Raw genomic sequence first — 23,999 nt, forward strand, 5'->3', positions numbered from 1 at the left:
AATGTGAGATTTGGGGAAAAAAGTCACCAAGACTTATCTTCCTGTTAACTGGCTATTCAGTCTCTGAAATCTGTTTAATGCAAAAAAAAAAGAGTTTAGTTCAAATCAAGTTCAGGATTCTTGTACTACATGCTAAAAATCATGTATCCATTTGTGGAAACTGAGCATCTTTTGAGGTACCTGATTTTTTATTTTTCTCTGCTAGATTGCAAACCCATTTGTGTTGTATAGAACAGTCAATACAAGCACAGAAGACTTGCATAAGAAAGAAAGTGTTCAGAGCTTATATAACCAACCTAGTTATACTCCTTGGAGCAATAAAGACACAAACAGCACACAACCATCAACACAATCAATCAGATATGTTTTACCATGTTTATATATACCACTGACAGTAGTGTTACAGGAATCACTACCCGTAAGCTCCAAAAGTCCACAATAATTTGCTTTAAGGTCTTAAGAACCAAAGACAATGAGTACATGGTCAACATTTCTGCAGAGAATTTATCTCCTCCATCAATGCAGCATTGATGGGTTTAAAATTTGGTTTTGAATTCACAGGCCTGACACAAAAAGGTATCATATTGAAGGAAATAGCTACATAAACGCTAACTACATGCAGAAAATAAAACAACAGATGATCAAAATTTCAACAGTCTTTTTGCTAAGCTCCTATTTTGAGACTCTCAGTTTAGAAGAGTGACTCTGGGGTTACACTTTAGATAACTGCATTCCACAGTTTAGTTAAAATTCGTATTTATTTAGGAACAGTATCATGTAAGCAGACCATTTAGTAGGAATTAACACAATGGATTATCACAGCAGTGGAAAAAAATTACTTGTTTTTTCATTCAAAATTTTCCATTATCACTTCTTTAAAACAATTCCCCCACACACATTACAAATAAATTTTGGTAAATAAATAAATAGCCCAAAGTCTCTGTTGCACCCAAATCCAGTCTGTCACTTCACATTCTTCAAGTTTTCTAATAAAATCTTCAAATTTCATTTCTGGAAAAACACTTTGGGCCCAGCATTCAATCTTCTGCAGCAACAGCTGCAGGTCTTCACACTGTTACATTATGCATAAACAAAAAAAGAATAGAAGGTCAATTCTACCTACTCAAGTCCTACAAAGTAGTTTTTACTAAGATGATGACAACAGATGAACCTCTACTCTCTGTTTACACACTTTAGAAGAACTGCTTACACTCAAAACTGTCATGGGATACAATCTTCTTAATCAAATTCTAGTATGAAACAATAATTTCTCCTGTCCAAATATTAGATCCTCTATGTTACAGATAGCATATATTAATATATTTGCTTGAGGTGACATAAATAAGCACTACAGTTTTCAAAAAATTCTGGTTTTCAACACTAAATATGAAGTTAATGTTGACATTTTAGCATTTAGATCCCACTGTAAGAAAAAAAAAAAAGAAATGAAGAGCATTGTTTAAAGCTAGATCTGATTTCTCTAAGTAATGTATTTAAATGTTTAAGTTCACTGCACCATGTAAAGCAAAAGCTTTTTGAACCCCGCAGAGGAACAGAGTTCTTCTCCGCAGGTTTAATACCTTAAAACCTTCCAGTTCAGTGTGACCTCTTGGTAAGGCAGATCATATTAGCATACAGCAGCAAAGGAAATTGAGGATTTGTTCCAGAAGTATTCAAGTAATAATCTTGACACACAACTTTGCTACAAACATCCTGAGGCTGATACACTGATTAATTTAGCATTACAGCAAACACAGAAAGAGATAAATATGGGGCAAACTCATTGAGTTACTATGCAAATTGGCTGCTAAGAATTCTTCAGGTTATGCTTAATTTTTTAAACCCAATCTATTTTACAGAAAACCAGAAACTAAATAGTAAATTATGCCACTTTACATAAATCCATCCTCAGCGTTTGGAGCACAATATGAAGCTGGTCAGAGCCTCATAAAATTAATCTTCAAACCAATCAACCAATCTATTTTTACACGTAGCAAATAGAAGCAAACTTACCACTCAGGTCTATAGTCAGTGGAATTCTACATGCTGCCAAGCGCTGAAAGCTCTCATAGCTTGTATTGGGAATCATCAGAGATCCCTTGTATCCTTAGCTCTGAGTTTAAATAGTAGTATGAAACAGACTCTGCTCCATTTAAAAGAGTGGAAGTTTTAATTAATCCTCCTTAAAGACTTACTGCCTTCTTATTTACTTCTTTAAGGAAAGTCTGTCATGAAATTACTTCTTTTAAATTGTAAATTTAGTTTAAACAGCTTATTAGCCTCCCTCACTAGAAGGATGTTCTTGAAAGTTAACGCAAGGTGTATTTTCAGCTACATTTTCTGGCAGAGTTGGGAATTTGAAAAATAATAAGAGAAGTCTTGCCAGGTTAGAAAAGAAAACCTGCGAAATGCTGCCACATTCTTTCCACGGCCTGAAGTTCAGTTATATGCAGTTGGTTATTTATACCAGCATTCTGCTTTAACCTAAGTCCTGGATGCTCATTTTCATTATGGAGTCGTGTATTCACAATTTTTAACCTGGTGGAAATGCTGCCCACTGCCCTGAATGCAAGGCAGCAGAATGGCTGTATTGCAAAGGGTATGAGGAAATAGATTGCCCAGGACTCATGCAGACATCGCCTGCAACCCTGAGATACTGCAGATGTGTTTGTGCTCTGCACAGTCTCCTCTACTACTGCACAAATAGATATTTAAAAGATGAGAAATCAATTAAGGTAATTAGATGTAGTCCTCTAGCAAAACCGCTACAGGGTTGAGTGCAATACATCAGCCACAGAAGCTTCAGTGTATCTCAGACTGGAGAGCAATCACATAGAAGTTCAGTGTGTATTTATAGCTTTATTAGTTACCTTTGGGTTTTATTTATACATTTTTTCTTTTTTATGATGGAGTCTACCATTTCATCCCACTGGAAACTGAGCTACAACCTTTACTTTCTTCCAAAGAAGAAAAGAAATGCCCTTTACTTTATCGAGAAGTATTGATGTTCAGTTTACTAATTATGAAGATCACTTTGAGTAAATATTGATTTAGAAATGACAAATTGTTTTTACATTTCAACACTTGAAAAATGCAGAAGGTGATGTAACCTCTGTCCATGTATGCTATGTTAAGCATGTTACAGATCCACAACCAAAAGAGGCATGGTAAAACAGGAGAGAAACACTTAGACGGTGAGGTGTTTAAGTATATGTATCTGTAAGGAAATGCAAAGCACAAGTTTTTGGTTAAAGGAGACATTTTCTGTGGGTCTTTCCAGGAAAAAAGGAGCCATAGCTATGAAAAAGCTGCTCTAGGCACTTCCAGAGAAGGTACCACCTCACAATCAACTCTGCTGTCAAAAGCATCCAACAGAGGTAATAACATCAGCGTGAGTATCTGAGTGTTGACTTGTAGATATAAGATGACCTGTACTTGGTAGCAAACATTAAACCAAAGTTGCTCCACTCTGCCTTTGCAGGATGCCGTTACAGCAAGGGAATCCATATCTTCTTTCTCCCGGCCACACTCTTGATTACAGGTTAGAGGAGGCTAACATAAGGCTGTCCAAAGTATGTCTGAACTGTATCTTTAAATGTTGTGTAGATGTAAAACAACTTAGGCACATCAGTGTAGAGGTTTGCACAGGGAATCATCTCCAATAAGGTGTATTAAGTCTAAGCAGAGTATCAGATGAAAATGAAAATTGTTAGTATGCAAGCATATGTCCAGGGTTACCTGAGATAAGTATGGAGGACCCTGAACTGACTATGGAAAATGTTCCTAGATCACTGTCCACTGCAAGGAGATGAAACAAAGCAACAAGCCTGAGCTAAGTCCAGGGTCAAACACTCACAGGACAAGAAAAACAGCACTTCTGTTAAGGATTCCACAAGTGCCCAAATGCTCCCAGGCTCATTTCGTAACAGCCTTTTCCATAATCTAACCAGAAATCAGCATTTTAAAAGTTACCTCATGTCCTGGTCCCTTCAGCTGTGCATCTTCCAAAATATGCTTCAAAGCGGGTATTCCTGTCTCATATAGAAGTCTAGAAAAAAATATGTTTGAGAGCAAGAGCTCTCAGTGTGAGAGCAAGAATATTTCTTTAACATTTTGATACCTACAGGAAAAGGATACTGATAAAGCAATAGTCTCTATTCTCTGCAAGGGATTATGAACAGAATATTATTATTTATCAAGAAATACAGTAATACTTATAAAACTATTGTTATGGTAAAGCATATAGTAAATGAGGAATGAGTCTACAGATAAAATTACATTCTATTAAGCAACTATTTACATTTTACTTTTGCAAGATAAATTCTTTTCTCTTAAAATTTCTGAGGTGTATTCTACTGAGTGGCACTTTTTGAACGAAGACAAGACTTTTCAAGCTACCAGAATTTTAAGATTTTTTTTTTTTTAACATCTTCAGAAGTTTTCTGTGCCATATACTATCTAAAAAGAAGAGCTGATTCTGTCTCTCTAACATTTCTAAAATTTTCTGTGCTTTGCATGAACAGAGGTTCTGGTGAAACTTTCATCTCCTTCATTCACTTCACTTTTACCTTTCCTAAAACCGAAGTTTGAGACTTGAATGATGAGCTACTCTCAACTCAGCCACAAACTGTTATTTAGAAGTATACAGACCTCTTCCAGTTGTAATGCACAGTATAGAACACAGTACTATATATTTTTATAACCGTATTAGTGAGATGGTGATATATTACACAGTACCATAGAATAACATGTTCAAAAACCAGCTCAGATTATGAAGGAAGCAGAAGTAATGGTTCTGCAGTTTTATTATTTATCAGGAAATTTTCAGACAGAACATTTAAGACAGTGAAGTTTGTATGTATTGTTTCCATTTCTAAAACAATTGCTCAAAGGTTAGAAAGCGCCTGTTAGGTCTATGTAACAGATATGTAAAAATCCAAAGTGATAATGGTTCTTCAAAAAGTGGGCTTCTACATTTGACAGCCTAAGAAACTTCATTTAAGCTTTCAAACACACATACAGTAGCCTAGCCAGCCTCTCAGATACCTCTTGCATGCTGCACAGCATAGAAAACTGTATCTACTTGTAAATGATAAAATATCTTCTAAATTGAGATACAATACATCCTTTGAAAAGACCACATATCCTGCACACCATATTTTGAATGTTTGGATTGTTTTTTTGAACTTCATCATCATCTTTGTACATTCAAAATCAAATAAAGGTGGATTTGACCTAACACCTAAAAAGCTCATCTATGTATCTTTTGCATCATTTTCAGACTTTTGTTAATGTTCAAAGAACCCTTTTATAGAAGGTTTTATATATAAGGATACATACACACATATATAAACATGTATACACACATATACACATACATACATTTTTACATATATATAAACATATATATAAGAACTGCTGCCAGCTCCAGCCAGCACTGAACTATGGACAGGATATAACACAGTTATGAAATGTTATACTGCCAGATTTCAGAGGTTAACCTAAGGCTAATTTTAGAGATCAAAATCATTCCTTTCTTTCACCAATCCACTTGAAAGGTAAAGACAATGCAACATTTCCGTAATATCTCTTCATTAAATTTCTTGCTATATAGTTCTACCATCCTAAAAGGATTGGAGTTGGCTCCTAAGCCTTTGACAGAATACCTAACAGCTCAAACCTGAAATACATTATTGGTATCAGTAAGTATTAGTAACATGTACCTGCTAGTATTGCTCATAAAAACACTAGGTATTTATTAGTACCTAAAAGAGTCATATAAATTAGGGTAAATTATTCCCCACTGAACTCTACAATGATACAGCTAAGCTGTTAGATATTCAGTGCAGTCATTTTAAAACAAGCTCAGGCATCTCTAGGATGCCTTGCTGCATCCTAGAGACTTGGACTCCAGGACTTGCTGCAGTCACTTTTTTGCATAAAAAGGTTAATCTGATAGATAGCTGCCCAAAATGAAAAACAAAACAAAAGGATCTTTTCTCCTCTCATCCATGCACGTGCACACTCACCAACCTTCCTCTTTTCTCTGCCCTCTCCCTCATTGTTTTCTTACTTTTGTCTGTCAACCTGCTCTGGGATTTCTTGCTCCAGTACTATTGGTATTGCCTTCATTGCAGCCATAGCCTGGCCATCAATTGCTTGCTCTGAAATGGCAGCATCATTTAAATATATCTGAGAAATAACGTTTGTTTGCAAACACTACTCAGTTCTTGTTTCACTAAGGCAAAAACCCTGAAATATGTGTGCAAAACCAACATGCATTGGATGTGGGATATGAAATAAGAACCTCAAGTATTATCACAATGTAAATACAACAATAAAAATATATTGCAGGAAGTATTTCACAGAATGATCTAGTTCTGGGCAATAAGGTTCTAGATATGCCCTATTTTTATCTACCCAACCAAAATTCCATGCAAACTCAGTCCAGTTAATAGCCTTTATACTTCTCTGGGTGCTTGAGGCATACCTCACTCATCAAGACATACTACTGTTTGCAGTCTGTAAGACAATACTGTTTGTATTGCATGACCAAGACCAGGTCTGTGGTTCTGGAACAAAATCCATTAACTAAGATTTCTGTTGTTTGAGCTCTGCAGAACACTGAAAATTGGGTGGCTAGCAAAACAGAACGAAGTCATTATTTCAATTTCTTCTCAATAAAGTACTTATCTCTAGAATGATCATTACATCATTACCTAAGGCTAGGAAAGTCACCGTAGTGATTTTCAGGTTGGTTTACAAAGAATAAATCAAACGGTAGTGTAAAAAACTCCAGAGTGAACACAATGGCCTTCTGTTTCATTTTGTCATTGTCTCACAGTAGTGAGAGTTGGGCAGACTCTTGCCCAAATGTCATGACTAACACAGACACTCAAAGGTGCCATGAAAACCTCACCAACCCTAGTCACCACAGCCAGTTGCCAATGTACAATATGACTGATACAGGGAGTTGATCAGAATTTGGTTTAATTGCAGCCCCCTGCACAAGCAGTAAAGGGGTACATAGGGCATCCTGAAATCATACTATGCGCTTGCATATTATTCACTATATAATGGATACTCAGTGGCTAGCAGGGAACTTATATAGAACTGCACTTACATAATACATACTAGATTTCTAAATATCAAGAGTCTAGATTGCTAAAGCATTACCTGAAACACTACTAGACAGCCAGATCAGTTTGGTTCATTGTGATCCCTTCAGTTGGTCACATATTGCTCGGGACTTTTCTGCTCTTTACAGACCTGGAAGACTTTGGTCTTCATCCATCAGTCACAGCCAAGTGATCTCCATCAGTTTTCTGTCACCTACAGAGCATGCAGATGCCCACTCCAACCTCCAGCCTCACAGCTGCAGCACAGATTGCTCTCATTGCCTTCCACGTGGACACGCTCACATGGATTCTAGTAAAAGGGACAGATAGCTAGAAGTCATGCATTTCAAAATTCATATTTAAATATTTAAGTCCTTTTGAATTTGTACTTAAGCACCTACTGATATCACAGAGATGTGAGACAGCGTCCCAAAAACCAAAAGATAAACATCTTTACATACATGCATAGTCATACATGTACACACACACAGGACCATGCATATTCATGCATGTGTGAGCACACGCAAACAAATATATTCTATTTACCCTCTTTGTCAGCAGTCTGTGATGAACTGGCACACATAGTGTTGTTCTTGAAGGTGAAGAAACAGGTGCAGAAAAAGGAAGAAACATCTCACTGTCCAGTTCTCCACAGCTTGGTACTTGAGATATGTCTTCTTGATCCATCATCTATATCAAATTACAGAAAGACAGATAAAATTATGGGTATGTATTTCTCTTCTGACTAGACTGTGTTTTTACATAACAGATCTAATTCTAAACTCAAACTAATGACTGAAGCTTTAGCAACCTCACATCCAAGCAGCACTACTATGTGCTGTTATTTTCATACAAAAAATGAGGAATTTAATATGTTAATATCTTTTCTATTTTACATATTTTAAAATATATTTATATTGTTATATAAGAAAATATTTGTATATAATGCATTTATATGTTTATATAGTTATATAATTCTAAAAAACATAATATACTGAAGAAGCATTAAAAAAATCTACATATGTACAATAATGATAATATTACATGCATTTGAGGACCATTACCTGAGCTTCAGAATGATGGAAATTTGTTCTGAACTGATTAGTACTAGCTTATTCCAACATAGGAACACAGTTCCATTGCCTAAATGAATTTCTGAAAAAATAAGTTACAATAAGCTATTAATTAAATTAATTTAAATATAATAAAGCTAATACTAGTACTAATACAGTTTAGTTTCCTTTACTATATACTATAATTAATGTTCCATTCAGGGGAAGATACATGCTAGAATTTTGCAACAACTGCTTCTTGACAAATACATATGAATGTTTCGAAACCTGGAAAACTTTAAAAATTTATTTTAACTGTTTTTAACTGTCCAAATTAACATACCCAGATGGAAACAATCTTCATGGAGTGGTAGTTATGAATAGCAGTTCCTATTTTATGCCTCTCCTGATCTTTTGACATGACTCTCTGGGAACAGAAGAGGTTTGAAAGCTCCCAGGGTATAAACACGAGCCAGATGATTATTAGCAATGTACTAATACAGCACACTCTTTCATTCCTACAATCACTTAAAACAGCTCACTTTTTGTTCAGTAAAACACCCCCAGAGAAATCCACGGGGGAAGTTTCCAGGGCAGCGGTGCAGCAGGCTTGGGAGAGGTTTCTGCCACTCGGCTGGGTGACGACTGCACATGGCACAAGGTCCTGAAGCCGCCGGCAGCCCCTACAGAGACTTAACAGAGTTCACCTTTCCCACCAGATCTAAAGCACAGTCAGTGATTTCTTCAGCATGTGAATGTGCCCCTTAGTGAGCAGTTACAAGCAGAGTATTACTCTTGGAGCTACTAATTTTCTCCTCCATGCTGCCTCCTTAAAATACACATTGAGCTCAGAGCAGCCTTCATATCTTTCTGTGAAAAATGAATGAAATTAGACATAATGTAGTGAAGGTCTAAGTTGGAGCCATATTCTTGCTCTAAATACACTCCATCTTGTATCCAGTCAAAGTTTCTAGATTAAAATTCTCCATCTTTCATGAGCTAAATTTATCTTCAGGTGTGTTATTACAACTAGCATGCAACTGAAAGAGGCAGGCAGAGAGATTCTCCTGTAATATTTGAAACATTATAGAGCAAAGTCAAATACAATCCACAGGGTGCCGCTATTCTCACTGTGAAATAACCAACATTTTCTGGGTTTTCTTGTCCAATAAAGGGCAAGAGAAAAATTCATAACACCTGGAAATACAGTTAGAAAAGCTAAGAAACTATTTTGTACTCTCATGATTGTCCTTAAGGAATTATGAACTATGATTGCTCCACCGCAGTCAAAGCAATCACAAAGAGAAAAGAAATTCAGTATAAAAGAAGTAGCAATAAAAAGGGACTACAATGCCAAGGCATAGCAAGACAATTTCCAACTGATTCTTTGCTTCTTTCCACTCCATCACATAAAATTTGATCAGATGCTTTAGTCTATGGTGTAACTACTTTGGGCTGTATATAGACAGGCTCTTATCATTCCAGAGTTGATCTCCTTAGATCACGGTGCTCCACCTGTTATGTTACCATCATTGGACTTCTTACCTTAAAATCTGTCTTGTCCTTCAGTTACAAAGGCCTTCTGACAGTCTGCTCATCTTTCTGTATCTCTGAAGTATATGAACTTAAGTAGCTAATGGTTCTTTCCAGTGCTTGCTTCAAGACAAACTGGTCTGCACCGAATGGTTTAAAATCTATAATGAAATGGTCTTGGTAGAGATTAGCTCTCCTTGATCAATGGAAATTATTGATTCATTTGCTTTGTAATGAAAAGTGCAGGAACCTTGTTAAAGGAATTATAACACTACACAGTTGCTTCTTGTAATAACCCTGAAGTGCTTGCTGAAATGTTAGCTGACTTTATAATAGCTTACACTGATAATTATCAAGAATTACAGATTCTTCTGTATTTTAGTAGCTACCTGGTAAAGAATTTCAATCCTTCTCCTTCAACTGCTGTAGAAACATGACTAACAAAAGACAATCCTACTTCAACTAACTGCAGTACTAGGACATAAATTCTTTAAATTTGTTACTGTTGCTCACGATCTTTTATCTTCGGGTCTCTTATTTTCTAAAATAAAGACTGGAACCTATCTCCAATACCAATGCAGCTTTATCGTGATTCTGACACCAGAATGGAAACAAGTGATCAGCACATCCATATGGAAATATAAAGCCAACAACAAAGCCAAATATAAAATTACATCAGTACAGATAGAGCACTGCAATATTTAATACCAAAACTGCTGCTTAGAAGGAATCACAGAATTCAGCAGAGAGAAATTATATAATTATAGAATAATATACCAAAAGCATCTATGTATGATCTAGTATAAAAAAAATAGTGGTAAATACTACAATAAGTAAAGAAGTATAAAGTGATAAAAATTCTTTTAGTCTTGTGCTCATTCTTGCATAATCACCTTTACTAAATTTCCTCCTGTCTGTGTAACTAGACACAAATATCATTAGGAGAGGCTATGCTTTGATTGCACTCAGGTTAATAGAATATTTTCAGTATTATTCTATAATGTTAGCTAGACCTTCAAAACTATTAGGCTGTTAGAGTCCTATTACTAATAATAACAAAAATCATAATAATGCAATAGAGATTTTGTTTGCCAACAATTTCAGTACAGAAAGTAATCAGGGCTTGGGATAATTGTTAATCGGGAAAAATGTTATGCCACTGAACTGGAGTGCTTACTATACTGGCATATAAGCTCAGGAGATTACTAGGAAAAGATAGTAAGATATTTAATAGATTTATTGTCTGGCTTTATGAGGGCGAGCTTGTATACACCATAGGCTCATTGCTTAGGTCTGTAAAGAGCTTATGCAATAATTCTTACCATACAGTTGCCACTATATAATTAGGAAGAAAAAAAAAATCCTAAGGGGGATCCTTGTGAGCTTAATTTTGGGTCCCCAGCTTGGCACAGTTTTAAAGGGATATAACTTTCAGACAAACTAAAATAATGAACATCCGTCTTAGAAACCTCAGGTAAGTTCTCAAAGATACTAACTCCCTTGAAAAATTGCAAAGAAGATAAAGTTTAAAACACATCTTCAAAATTAAGGCTGGTGAGAAGGTATTTCTATATTTGACCAGATTCTGCTGCATTTATGTACTGTATCAATACATTACTCCAAAAACTAGTTCTTGTCTTTCAATAAAATTTGTTCTAAAGGGAAACACAAGTAGGCATGGTTAGAAGTGGCAGAATGAAGCCCTAAAAATGTAATATGAATCACATGACTAAAGGGCTATGGAGTTTCACAGAATTCAGTAATTCCTTGTTGTGACAGCACAAGGTTTGCCAACAGCTGGCATATTCAGCAGGATATGCTAGAGAACTGAACAGACTGCTACCATAAGAGTGCAAGTGACTTGACTTAAATCAGAACTTAACTTTAACCTCCACCTTCACCCCAAATATGTTCAAGACATTATAAAAATGTTCAAATTCACGGGTAATATTTAAACATTCACTAACTAGTAATGAATTACAGTTGGTTACGTGCACCTTGAGATCCCACAGGCTCTCTACGAACACCAGGCAGGTCAACAGAGTCAGAGCAATTACTGAAGACTACAATAAAGATTGCAGAAAAGCTGGGAATAAAAGCAAAATCAACTAATATATTGTCTTTGATTATTGTCAAAATATTTTTTAGGCCTCCTATCTATCTGATGAATTCAAAAGGAGTAAATCTTGGATAGTTCACCATGTGTGCAAATACATTCCAATTTTCACTTATGATACTGTACATTGTTTTGCATGGGCACAAATGCAAATTTGCTGATCACGTGTCAGTATAAGAAGACTCAACATGAAAGGAAAAGTTTTAGAACAGTGAGACAGCTACCAACTTCGATCACATTGCTTATACCGAGTCGAGTGCTCAGTTAATTTGTGTTTCTAGAAAAGATGCTTTTATCTTTTACTCTAAAATTACTTTTTTTTTCTCATCCAGACCATCAGTGTCACCAAATGAACTGCAGGGAAATTTGACGTGTCAAAAGCAATTATAAAGATGGTATACAAATTATGAAGTAGTAGTAAGTAGGTCCTATGTGTTACAATAGGAAAAACATTTTAATTTCTTTGTAGCTGCCATTTGAAGGCTTTGTTTACAACTGCTTTCATGCAAATGGCTTCATGTTGGCAGAAGAATAATGCAGCACAGTACCATCTCTTCTCTAATATTCAGTGCTATTTCACAAGCAGTATTTATAGGAACTTTACAGAACAGAGCTGGGAAGTACTGACAGTCTTTCCTCAGCTGTTCTAGAGTTTGAGAGCAAATGGTTAAAGACACTTTCGGCACAAACAAAAGTTTGGAGAGACACATTCAAGTTTGCATTTTTTTTAAATGGATCCAAAATCCAAAATACATTTTAAGGGAACTTAGCTGACAAATATTAAGAATTTAGCTTAAGCTTTTTGTTTTGTTTTGGGTTTTTTTGCCCTTTTTTTTTTCCTCAAAGAGAAATAACCTGACCTCATTAGATCAAATTTTCCACAGGGATGGCAAAAGGCCCTCAAAATGTCTAATTTTAATTGCCAGAGCAGAATGAACTTTGCTAAAACTACCGTAATGTTGATAACATGATACCACAACTCAATGTATTTCTCAGTTATCTCATTCTCACAATGTTGAGCCATTTCTGTTAACAGTTTAAAAGAAATGCAGTTTAACACACAGCCTGTGCAAAAGCTTTGTTCAAAGAGTTACAGTATTGCATCCAAAATATATTCTTTCATAACACAGTTTTCTGAACACCTCCAGTTTTAGTACATATAACTATGATGTGATATTGCTTACATAAGGCTGAAACTTTACACTTTCTTTTAATTTGTCAACTGGTCTACTTTGTCTTTTAGATTGTAACTCTTTAAGCAGAGGCCGTGTACCTGAGTTTGTTTGAAACACTGTAATTTGTTTCAGATAGTTTCCATAAATAAAAAATAACATTTTTCAAAGATGCTTTGGAAACAGGACAAGAAGAAACCTGGTCCCTCTCTTTGGCAAAGTATTTCTGAGCCACATCACAGTATCAGGAAGGAATGATGCAGTTATTTTAATTGCTAGAGATCAGAAGTCTTTTCTGACTTTTCCTAAAGCTTTGCAATAAAAAAAGCCTGTTATAATTTCATGACCCTGTAGGGGTGCCCTCTGAATTTTTTGTTAAGTTATATGAGGATTTTTATAAAGTAATAGTATTTTTTCAGGCTTTCAGCTGACAAAACTTTCCTGATTAAAGTAGCCAAAATGCATACATGCTGGTTAATCACTTGATTAAGTAACATTGTTACTGAACTAATGATTTTAAGAATTTAAAAATAAGGATTCGAAGACTTTCAAGACTATTTCATTGCCAGCTATTCAATTGTCCCTTTTTTCAGACACTGCTAATTTACAGCCAAAGTAAATGTCTGTGAGCCTGCTTGTCATTCACATTAGCACACTGTAATTATGATTAAACCTAAGATTAATAGTAAAAGTACTTAAAAATTTATGTAGCTTTATGGAAACCTAAAAAAATACTAAAAACATTCTGAGGCTTGTTACACTGAAGAATTGTTAATTAAACTGAAATAGTACACTTTCAAAATTTGTTTATTTTAAAGTCTTTGATTGATTTATACTGCCTATCTCAAGAATCATAGACCCACTTTAAAAGAATCAGATCTGTACCAGTTACATCCTTTGAATCACAGTGTATTGTTCTTTCCCGACAAACTGGAGGTCCTTGAACAAATAATTAAATAGAAAATCTTGAGGCTCAATTTTTCCTACACATAAGCACTCACCTTTGCTGAAACGAAAGGAACATCACAGCATACCTTCAGAATCAGAGCTGAACTTCACTGAAATATAAATAAAAAATTTGAAAGAAATTCTGAATGCTGCATCCCACTCATAGCAGTTTAGTATTTACTTTTTAAGAACAAAGGAAGAAGTGACTACATTTAATCAATAATACTGCAATTCAATTTATCAGCATCAGAGCAAATCCAGATTTATTTCATCTGTTATTTCATTTCATTGATCAGATAATCTTGGATCTATTGACTCTATGCAGTAGGTACCCACACAGTATTCTTAGTGCCCAACTATCAATCAAAAATACATAAAACTCATCCTGTCCATACTTAACACTGATTTTCCAAAATACTAGTTTTCTTCTAGTTAACCAGAAGATAACAACCTCGGACCACAGCTCTCCACCCCTCATTTTATCCAAAATTTCATCCAAAGGGTAAGTTTTGCAGCATGCCTGAGGGATTAATAAATTCCCTAAGTCAAGGAAGTCAAGAATTTTTCATTAGAAAGTTTTGATGGAGCTCCTTTTTTGTGTAGGGCTGATTCACCAAATCTCTGTCTACACTGAAGCCAAGGAAAGAATTATACATTGCCTTTAAAACTTTCTGCCTGTTCTGTTCAGATAAAGATAGCTTGTCTTTTGTGTTGCAGGACTGAAAATGAGTTAATTATATTTCCCTACTTAGGAATTCTTTTATCGTATTCAGAACAACTTTTCCAGTATCTTTTCCTCTCTTTCTCTGACAAAAATAAATAAAATAAAAAACTCCATATTGAAATGAAGTCTCCTAATTTAACTGCAAGAAGCCTCTGCACATGTTCCCACAAATCAATTACGTTGAGTATCTACTTTATTTAGGTGCTTATGCAGTATGTAGTCACATTCCAGCTGTAATTAGCAGTACACTGACATGTCAGGAGTATACCAACAGTTTTTCTTGAGTCTACAAGTTGCTTGACCATGGAGTCCTTTCTTTAGAATATGAAACAACAATTGAAAAAACATGGTAAAAAAGCACAGAAAATGAGGAAATATACATAAATAGCAGCGGTACCTATTGACTATCTGTCATGTGCCCAGTGCATTTCTGAAATAACAAAAACAGCTGTCTTCAGCACAGAAGTGTTCTCTCTAGAAAGTCTGAGTCTTATGAACTGCCTCATTGCCATGGGCTAAGTTGAGAACCTAGCTGTTGTGAGAACACCACACTGTCAACACATGGATCCCTCAGTCTGTGTATAACAGTTAGTATTAGTCATATTAATATTGCTGTAGCATCTCAGGTGACCCAATCAAGAGTTTAGGCTGACTCGCATATAAAGATGCAACATAATGATACTCTGCTACAAAAATCTAACCTAAGTATAAGGCCAGGAATGAAGATGGATAGTCTGAGAAGCTCGGTTGATCAATACAACTAAGCAAGCCATCATCACAGGAAAATGAAAGCATGAATAGGTATCTTGAATTATACTAGAAATGAGAGACAGAAGGTAGGCTTTGAAGGCTGTGCAAATAAGGACATTTAACTTCTATTTGATATGACAGAGAAGTAAGAGTCCTGGGTAGAATGAAACTAGAAGAGTAACACAATGAAAGTAGTTGGTTGAGAAATTATTTACATTGAGAAAAAGATATATATGAAATAAGACAGCACCCTGCCTCTTCTCAAGGCTGAGAAAAGGCTTTTACAGTAACTAAGTTATAAACTGAGGTTCCAGACAAGAACCTTTGCTGCAGATAGGAAAGGCAAGATGCAAGGAAAGCTCAGAAGTAACAACCGAAAGGGAGGGCTGAGCTGAAGAGTTTGCCCAGTTCCTAAACCACAAGCACAACGGTGATATTCCACAAGGACAGACAAAAAGGGTGGCAACAAAGAACCAAGAGGGAGACCGAGGCTCTGTTTCAGCCCCGTAAAAGTAACAACAACATAACCAGGAAAAACTTAACAGGCCACATTTTTATTTGGACGTTTAAAGACGGGTCCAGAGTAAAGAATTTTCAGACTAAAATGGGAGCGAATTTGTTTGAGGATTAGATCACCTACACAGAAACAAGATGTAGGGGAAGAAAGAGGTGCCCAAAGATGTGTGCTGTAGGACCCTCCCATCTCTACCTGTCTTCAATCTCCTACCACACACAAAAGATGATTGAGAGTTGAAGAACCTAATGCTGAAGGAGCGATTAGAAAAACAATAAATCCTTTCTTTCCATACTCCCTCATGCCTAGTGAGAAACACATTCTGCTGAATCTTACTTTTGGTTAAAATTTTAACATGCCCATACCGAGTACCTGCAAGCTGTCCTTATAGCCTGCAGAATCTTCAAATCGAAGTGTTCAAAGAATGTACAAAATTGAGTCAAATAAATACTGTGAAATTAGGACAGATGGAAACAATAGGTTGTTTTGATGTTACTAAGTTAATTAGGACTAGAACAAATAGCCTCTGATTGATGGCATCTCTGCACAAATCATCATACAATTATTTTAATTGGGAAATGCTGATGAAATAAAGCTAACATCATTTTTGGCCGTTTATTTTATTAAGATCCCAGGGCAGTTTACAAAGCCCAGAGAGAAGCTTCACGTTAGTAGTATCAACCAGATGTCATTATCATAGTCATCTTACAACTTTTCTGCCATGTGATCGTAATTACAGCAACTTCCAGAGTATCAATTAACCCATCGAATGTCTTTCTTCTGCCGGAGCAGCAGCAAGGCTGCCCACATGCCACATACTGCACTATAGAAAGGATGATCACCTCTTGTTATCATCCTGTTTAGATCTGAAGTACATCTCTATACCTATCTCTATATGCTGTTTTCAGGGCACCAGATCTTATCCTATAAGAACAACTAGTACATCTGGACCGTGGACTCCTTTTCATCAGTGGTCAACAAAAAAGTCATGATCAAAATAAGCAAAGGCCTGGGTCTACATCCAAACATGTCCAAGGTTACAGAGTTTTCCTAGGTAGTGCTTAATTTGGCCAGCAGTAGGATTAGAGTACAAGTGAAATTCAATATCATCCATGAGCAGCTCAATATTGATTTTGATTTATAAAATGCATTTGTTGAAATCAGAGTGCATGTGCATAAAAATGAGAAAGTAGGCTTTTAGGATATTTCTTGATATTGATTTCAGTATTGCATAAATGAGACTACAGCAATACAAGTAAGTTGGCCAAGTCTGCTCTCCAACTCTGAAAGCAAAGGAATTCATATATAACAGAAGTTTCTTTTTCAGAGAAGATGGCTTCATGCCCAGTCCCTGGCTGGTGCTCTCATCTGCCCATATCTAGCATTTTTTGGAAATGCTCAAAGACACAAGCCAAAAAGGTGGCAGAGAGCAGGCTAACATGCAAATAATACGGACACTTGCGTGCCAATACTCTGAGTTGCTGTTGGGGCTCGTTTTAGCTTAGCAACACTGCCACGGTCTAGCAGCCTTGCATGATGACGGCAGTATGTTTGGAGCTGGCACGAGACCACGTACCAGCAGTAGAGAGAAGGTTGAGTGAGGCTTCCAAAAATGTAGTAGGTGGTTTGGGAGGGGGGTTTTGCTTGTTTTTTAATCTTAAAAAGCAAAAATGGGAAAAATGAGAGCATATTTATCCCCTCTCAAGGAACATCATTCCAAGGCTTCACTAAAATCTGTGTAACACTTTAGTTATAGGTGTTGTATGATTTACTATTTTTATTACAAAATGAGAATGTAAATTAATGAGATCACTCAATTCTTAAAACTCAATATACATTGTATAAGTGTTCTAGTGCATCAGATTTACACTCCACAACGCTCCTCTATCTTGCAATCTAAAGTTTGAGAAATTTTTTTAAATCAACACAGAACACAACATTACCACTGTTATGAAACAACACAAAACTCTTACCTAATAAAATCCATGGCATCAGGAGAGATGGATAGCAATATGGATTATGTTGGTAGTGAGCCAATCATTTACATGTAGCAAAGGAGGAAACAGTACTGAGAAATGGGCAAAATATCCTTTAAAAAAATAGGTGGGTAGTAGTAGTTGTATGGTACATATAGCTTTTAATCAGTCAGAAGTAAAATGATTATAATTTAAACTGTAAAAATAATGCTTTACTTTTCTATTCAGGTAGCATTGAAATTTTGGTGTTTTATAACATTTTATATTAGTGGGTTTTTTTTGGTTTTTTTTGTTTTTTTTTTTTTTTTTTTTTTTTAAGTAGAAATACACAGTAGAAATGATTCCCTTGCATTTGGTTATGAAGCAACTGGGCTGGGAACAGCAGCAAAAAACAGGCTTTGCATGATGGTAACCATATTTTGTGTAAATTTGAAAGAAAGACAGTAAGGATGAAAAGGTATTTGGGGGGGGGGAACATTTCCTTGAGTAATTTCAATCATCAGAGGGGAAATAAAACCAAGACACTTTAAATTAATTTGTGCATCATTACTTAACGTATCATTACGTAGCACATCATACCCTGGGACAGAAACTGGTACTACTGGTACTACAGTCTCTTGCTCAGTCTTTTTACTCATTTTCTTTCAAATTGAAAATGTTTTTTCATGTGTAAGAGTGATGAGTGTTGTACTAAGATACAAGGAGAGGCTCTTTCTGCCTTAGAGGTCAGTCCATGTAAAACACAGGAAGACATTTTTCTAGTTATTTCTAGATAGTCTAGGGATTTCTAGATAAGAAATGAATGGATAGTAATTAAACCAGATCTCCACTATTCACCTTCTAATGCCAGACAACTGCTACCTGTCTGCATAGCTTTTGTGGGTGGTCAAAGGCATAGAAACGTGTCAGCAACATCTTAGTTAGAAAATTATTTGCTGAGATTGTCACATAATTTACTGAGGACATACAGCCCAAATTACACACATTATTGCACCGTCATCTTATTCTTCAACTATATGATCTTGAAGGTGAGGGGAATGGGACATTTACAACAGACGTTTTTCACAACAGCCTTAAAATGGATTGAGAATAAGGCTAGTGCCTATCCTAGCTCCCACAAAAACATCCATTTTCCCATAAATTCTCTCCATTGAGCTAAAATTTGTGTGAAAGTTACTATTAAAAAAGCTACTAAACGCAAACATTCTCAATAGAAGTCTTTTTTAGCACTCAGAACTAGCATACTACAATTCTTCTTGGTGCTACACGCAAATGAATGGTCTGACCCAAAGCTTTTTGAAGAGCATGGAAAGAACACCATTGATTTCCAATGGGCTGCGGGCCGGCCTGGAACTAAGTGCCCTATTGGTGCTCAGTAACTTAATATGCAGCTATCATAACAGGTATCACAGCGCTGACCCAGTAGGAATGATTATATGTAAAAATAAAGTCAAAATACTGTCCAAACCACTGTTACGCAATGTATAATTTCTGTGTCACTGTTATCTACAGTTCAGATGATCACTGGAATAACACGTAATGAAAGTTCACATACAGACAGTCCGCTAGCTTTCACTTACATAGGTCATTTAAGAAATTAAAATGCTCCACAACTGACATTCATCATTTAAATAGGCACGCTGGGTTTTTCTAATGTATTCCTCAGGGTGCTTTGCTCAACGCTATGATCTTGAACTATTGTTCCTTGCAGTTACACCTTATTGCAAGAGTTTACTCTAATTTTACAGCCAAATTTACCTCTCTCAAATATGGCCCTGATGTTCCTCCACTCTTTATTGTACGTTATTGGTGTCTGTGCCAGTGCGATTATTTTCGAGGCTGTTACTTTTTATTTTTAAATTACTTGAGCGTTTAGAACCTCGCATTTAAACCGAGGGAGATGGCTCCAGGATACGATAGCTCATTATACTACACACAAAATGACTCCCTCTCAAATAAGAGAGAAAAATAGACATTTATTTTCAGCAATCTACAGCAGGCAGGACTGCAGTTGCAGCTAGGATGGGCTTCTACCTTCAGGAGCTCCCTGCCCGCACACAAAAGTCCCTCAGGGGCACATAGATGTCCTCCAGGAGCACACACCTGCCTATGCTTTTCCCACACTCCCACCTGGCAGAATACAAGTCAGCTCCAACCCAGAAGCCCTCTATCTACATTAGCCACCCTAAACTATACATCCTTTTTCTATACAGTTCTAGTAGCTCAGGCTAAGTCCCACAGTCCCATAAGGTAGCTGTGGTCCAAAGTTGTTTCTTTTTACCACAAGCTTCCCTCTTCCTGAGCATACTGCAAGCACAGCCTAGGCCAGCCATACAACAGGCACCTCATATAACTGGTTACACTCCAAGGGGGTGTGAGGCTAAAAGTCAATTAAGCTGGCCATGGTTCTTGCCCATGGCATAGCCCATGCCCATGCCAGCTCCTTATGTTGCCTGCAGAGAGCGGTACTCGGCCTGGGCTGTGCTCCCGGCACGCAGGACTATCTGGAAAACTGGTGCTTGGCACAGGGGACCTGCCAACAGGTACGATGTGGCCAAATGCGTGCCAGCGCCAGAGTTCATACCCTGACTGTGCTTTTCTCACCAGGATAGACGCAGCCTGGGAGCTTCCTGCAATCGCTGCAGTCACAGCTTCCAGCAGAAGCCGTTGGAGAAACCTGAACAATGGCACCAATGTACTAGAAACACCTCAGAGAAAAACACTGAGAAGTTCAAAGGAGTAAAATCTGTATTCCATTCTGTACTGTGGCATAAACTTCAACAGAAAATACCACAGCCCAGAAAGTTTATAGTCAGAGAGTATCCATTATAAACATACCACTAGAGGGACTTCAACACATTTTAGGTGGTTGGGTTTTTTGTTTTTTCATTTTTGTTTTTTTTAACTTCTAACCCTTCACCATTTTCAAGTTTGGTTATTATGTGTTCATAGAGCTACTTGCAAAACACAGGTGACCCAACAGAGATCACAATAAGTCCATGGAAAAATCAGTCTCTGTTGACTGAGCTGATTCACTCTTTCTGTGCAGGAGAGTACAGAACAAAGTATCAAAAGCACCATCGAATGCCGAGTATAGTCTTTTTTAAAACACAAAATAGCAAACGTAAATGCTATTAAACTATATTTAAAATAAAATTGGAAGTTAAAGTCATTTTAAATCCCTCTCACAAACACTGCACCTCTTTTTTCCCCACTATCTGTTGATTAAAGAGAAGAATACACAATACATCTTTTAGAAGAAGTGCTGCTTTGCATTTTAAATTCAGTTTTTAATAAATGTCCAAATAAAAACAAACCATGTAAAGTAATGAAAAGTATATTGTGATATATACTGGATATAAAAATGTGAAGCTGCACATGAAGTCACAATACTATGGAAAAAAGAAACCTGGAAGAGAACCTAACTGAAGGCCATTAGGAACAGAAATCCATCACAACACGAGATCTTTTTAGTCCAAAATTATGGAAGCAATCCTACACATTATTTAAGAGATATCCAAAAAATAAAAATAAAAGACAGAAAGACTTGTGACCACAGCAGAGTGTCTATACAGTCACTTTAACCACTGAGCCATAGCTGCCCTTGATGTTCAAAGAAATCCTATGTGCTAGGACGAAATATAGGGTGGAACTGCACTACTTTCAGATCCTAGAACAGATTTTAAAATAGTAAGCCATAGAGCAAATACATCTTATTCCTAAGCATAGAGGTAGTGACGCAAGTTCTAAAATAATTCTTTTGCTTCTGTAACATTTTTCTTATCAAATTGCTACAAACATTAAAGAGGATTCAGCACGTAACTATGAAGTAGGTAATAAAAGTAAAGCTAATACTGTGCCAAACTGTCTGCAGTGATGTACCAGAAACCTGTTCCCAAGTGTGGGGCTTGACAGGTCCAGCTTATACCATAAATGCCAAAGTCTGATACTGTATTTTGTGCTTCTGACATTAAAATGAACAGCCCGCGTCCGCTGGCTGCATTACATCTCTGTTCAACAGAAGGGATTAAGACAGCAGTTAAAAATGAGTCACTAGGATCCAGAGCTGACTAATCCTCAGCAGACACATTAGTTTACTCTGTTAATTAGATATGCTGCAGTAGTAGGGTAAGACTGCTCCTCCTGGAGGGCCTTCTCACTACTTCATGTTGCACTTCTCAAAGCACAAAGAGAGGAAGCTGAGCTGAGTTTATACCCGAGATCTGTCTCCCACTCTCAGCATAGGAATGACTGCAAAAGCACAACTAAAACCTTGAGAGAAACATAGCAACTAATAGAACATGACCTCGCAGCTTCCAATCCCTAGCAGTCAGCACTTGCTATTTTTTATTTAAAACACTTTTCCTGAGAGAAGAAAACCAACACACTTGATACCTAAAACACTGCACAGCCCTCAAACTGGGTATCAAGAGCAGAGAAGGACATATTACTCGTTTCTTCACACAGCCGAATTTCAAAAGATCTTGGGGCCCCCTCTGGCAGCCAAGCATCTATCACATAGGAAGCGACAAAAGGCTCATGGTTTTGGACATGGACATGACAATCCCATTGTGTTAATTTGAGCCCATTTCCAATTTAACTTCAATTTATTCATATACTCCAAAATATTGTTTGATCCCAATTTCATATTATCCACTGATTTGCCTACCATACATACCATATAACATCTCAAGCTGTTAATGAAAATACCAGATCTTTGTGTTTTACAGGGACCCCTGTAGTCTCCCTCTCCTTTTCTCGGCTTCACACTCAATCATGAATATACTTGCTGCCTGCATTAAATTTTAAAAAGTAAAAATAAAAGCATAGAGTATCATGTCTTTAATAAAAATCTGTTTTATCTACATTGCTGCTGCTTGAGTCACAGGGAAGTGGTCAGTCTCAGTAGAACTGAAATACAAACTGACAAAAAGACAAACTAGTTCCACTGCTTTCTTTTATTACATTAACCTTATTTCACTTCCAAAAGATAAGAAATTAAATTAAGGGCCACTTACTCCATTTGAAGCCAATGAAAGCAGCATGAGCAAAAAACTTGCAAGATTGGCCCCTCGCTTAGGAGGGATTTCTTTCTTTCAGTCTAACAGTGCTGCCTACCATTTCTCAGAGTACTTTCCCCACACCTTCCTCTTATGATCCCTGTGTGCTTTGCTTATCATGTTGCTACATGCTTTACTGATACATTCTAGTACTTATGGCTTTTTTCAATTATATCTGAATGTTTTCCTTCTTCCAGCCAAAGTGAGTTGCCAAAATCTAGCTCCTGTGCGCCAACCCAGGAGGAGAAGATACTAAGGCAGCTGGCTACTTTGAGGTAGAAGACCATTTCCTCTAGGCATAGAAGAAATCAAACAAGAGGCATTACCTGATCGCTGTTCTAGGCTTCTTGCAGATAGCAAACACTTTGTCTGAGGTCCACACTAGAAGCCTTCACACTTTCCTCCGTCTTTCTTCTCCTTTTTGGTAATCATTTCATAGCATTTTCCTGTTTCCCTTTACTAGACAATTTTCCTTACACCTGCATACACCAGAACCCTATACTGGGCTATATGGGTAGCACATTACACATCATTCAAGCAGAGGCCTCTCCTGCTCCACTCCCCACCCTCAGTGCCCACTTAAGTATGGGAATAAAGAGGAAAATAATAATAAAGGGGAAAATAAAACGAAAGGGAACTAAAGCAAGGGGGGAAGGGGGGCTCAGTGAGCAGCACAGCAGAAGGTCCAGGCCAGAACCCCTTTCCAGGAGGAGAAAGGGGCGCCCCGCTCTCGCCGAGCGCGGCACCTCCCGCGGCAAGGCCGGCCAAGAGCCGCCCTGGCGGCAACGCGCGCGTCCGCAGGCGCGCAAGGGCACGCAGGAGCGCCCCACGCAGCGGGCGGCGCGGCGCGGCGCGGCTCGCCGCCCACCGTCACGGCGCGGCGAGCCGCGGCCCCCCCCGGCTCCTCCAGGAACTCCCACCGCCGAGCAACGCGCCGCCACGCCGAGGGCGGCGGCGGCTGCCCCGCACCCCGCCCGCCCGGCCTGCCGCAGGCCGCGAGGCGGCGGCGGCGGCGGCCCGAGCGGGGCGGAGCGGA

The 23,999-nt window shown here is 37.4% G+C and overlaps 1 long non-coding RNA gene across 6 annotated transcripts; it reads right to left on the reverse strand.

Annotated features, from left to right (window-relative positions):
* Positions 1–352: 352 nt before the first annotated feature.
* LOC134153878 (uncharacterized) lies at positions 353–23,777 on the reverse strand. Of its 6 annotated transcripts, none has more exons than XR_009961262.1 (9): positions 23,290–23,777; positions 13,993–14,049; positions 9,716–9,864; positions 8,713–8,862; positions 8,183–8,273; positions 7,665–7,808; positions 7,270–7,428; positions 3,973–4,048; positions 353–1,072 (listed from the first exon to the last, which is right to left on the reverse strand). It is a non-coding gene; the product is annotated as an uncharacterized LOC134153878 (long non-coding RNA). The 6 variants fall into 6 exon arrangements; XR_009961260.1 differs by having other exon boundaries at positions 8,713–9,040; XR_009961261.1 differs by having other exon boundaries at positions 7,177–7,428; positions 8,713–9,040.
* Positions 23,778–23,999: the final 222 nt, after the last annotated feature.

Source organism: Rhea pennata, chromosome Z (genome assembly GCF_028389875.1).
Source record: "Rhea pennata isolate bPtePen1 chromosome Z, bPtePen1.pri, whole genome shotgun sequence".
NCBI classification, from domain to species: Eukaryota; Metazoa; Chordata; class Aves; order Rheiformes; family Rheidae; genus Rhea; species Rhea pennata.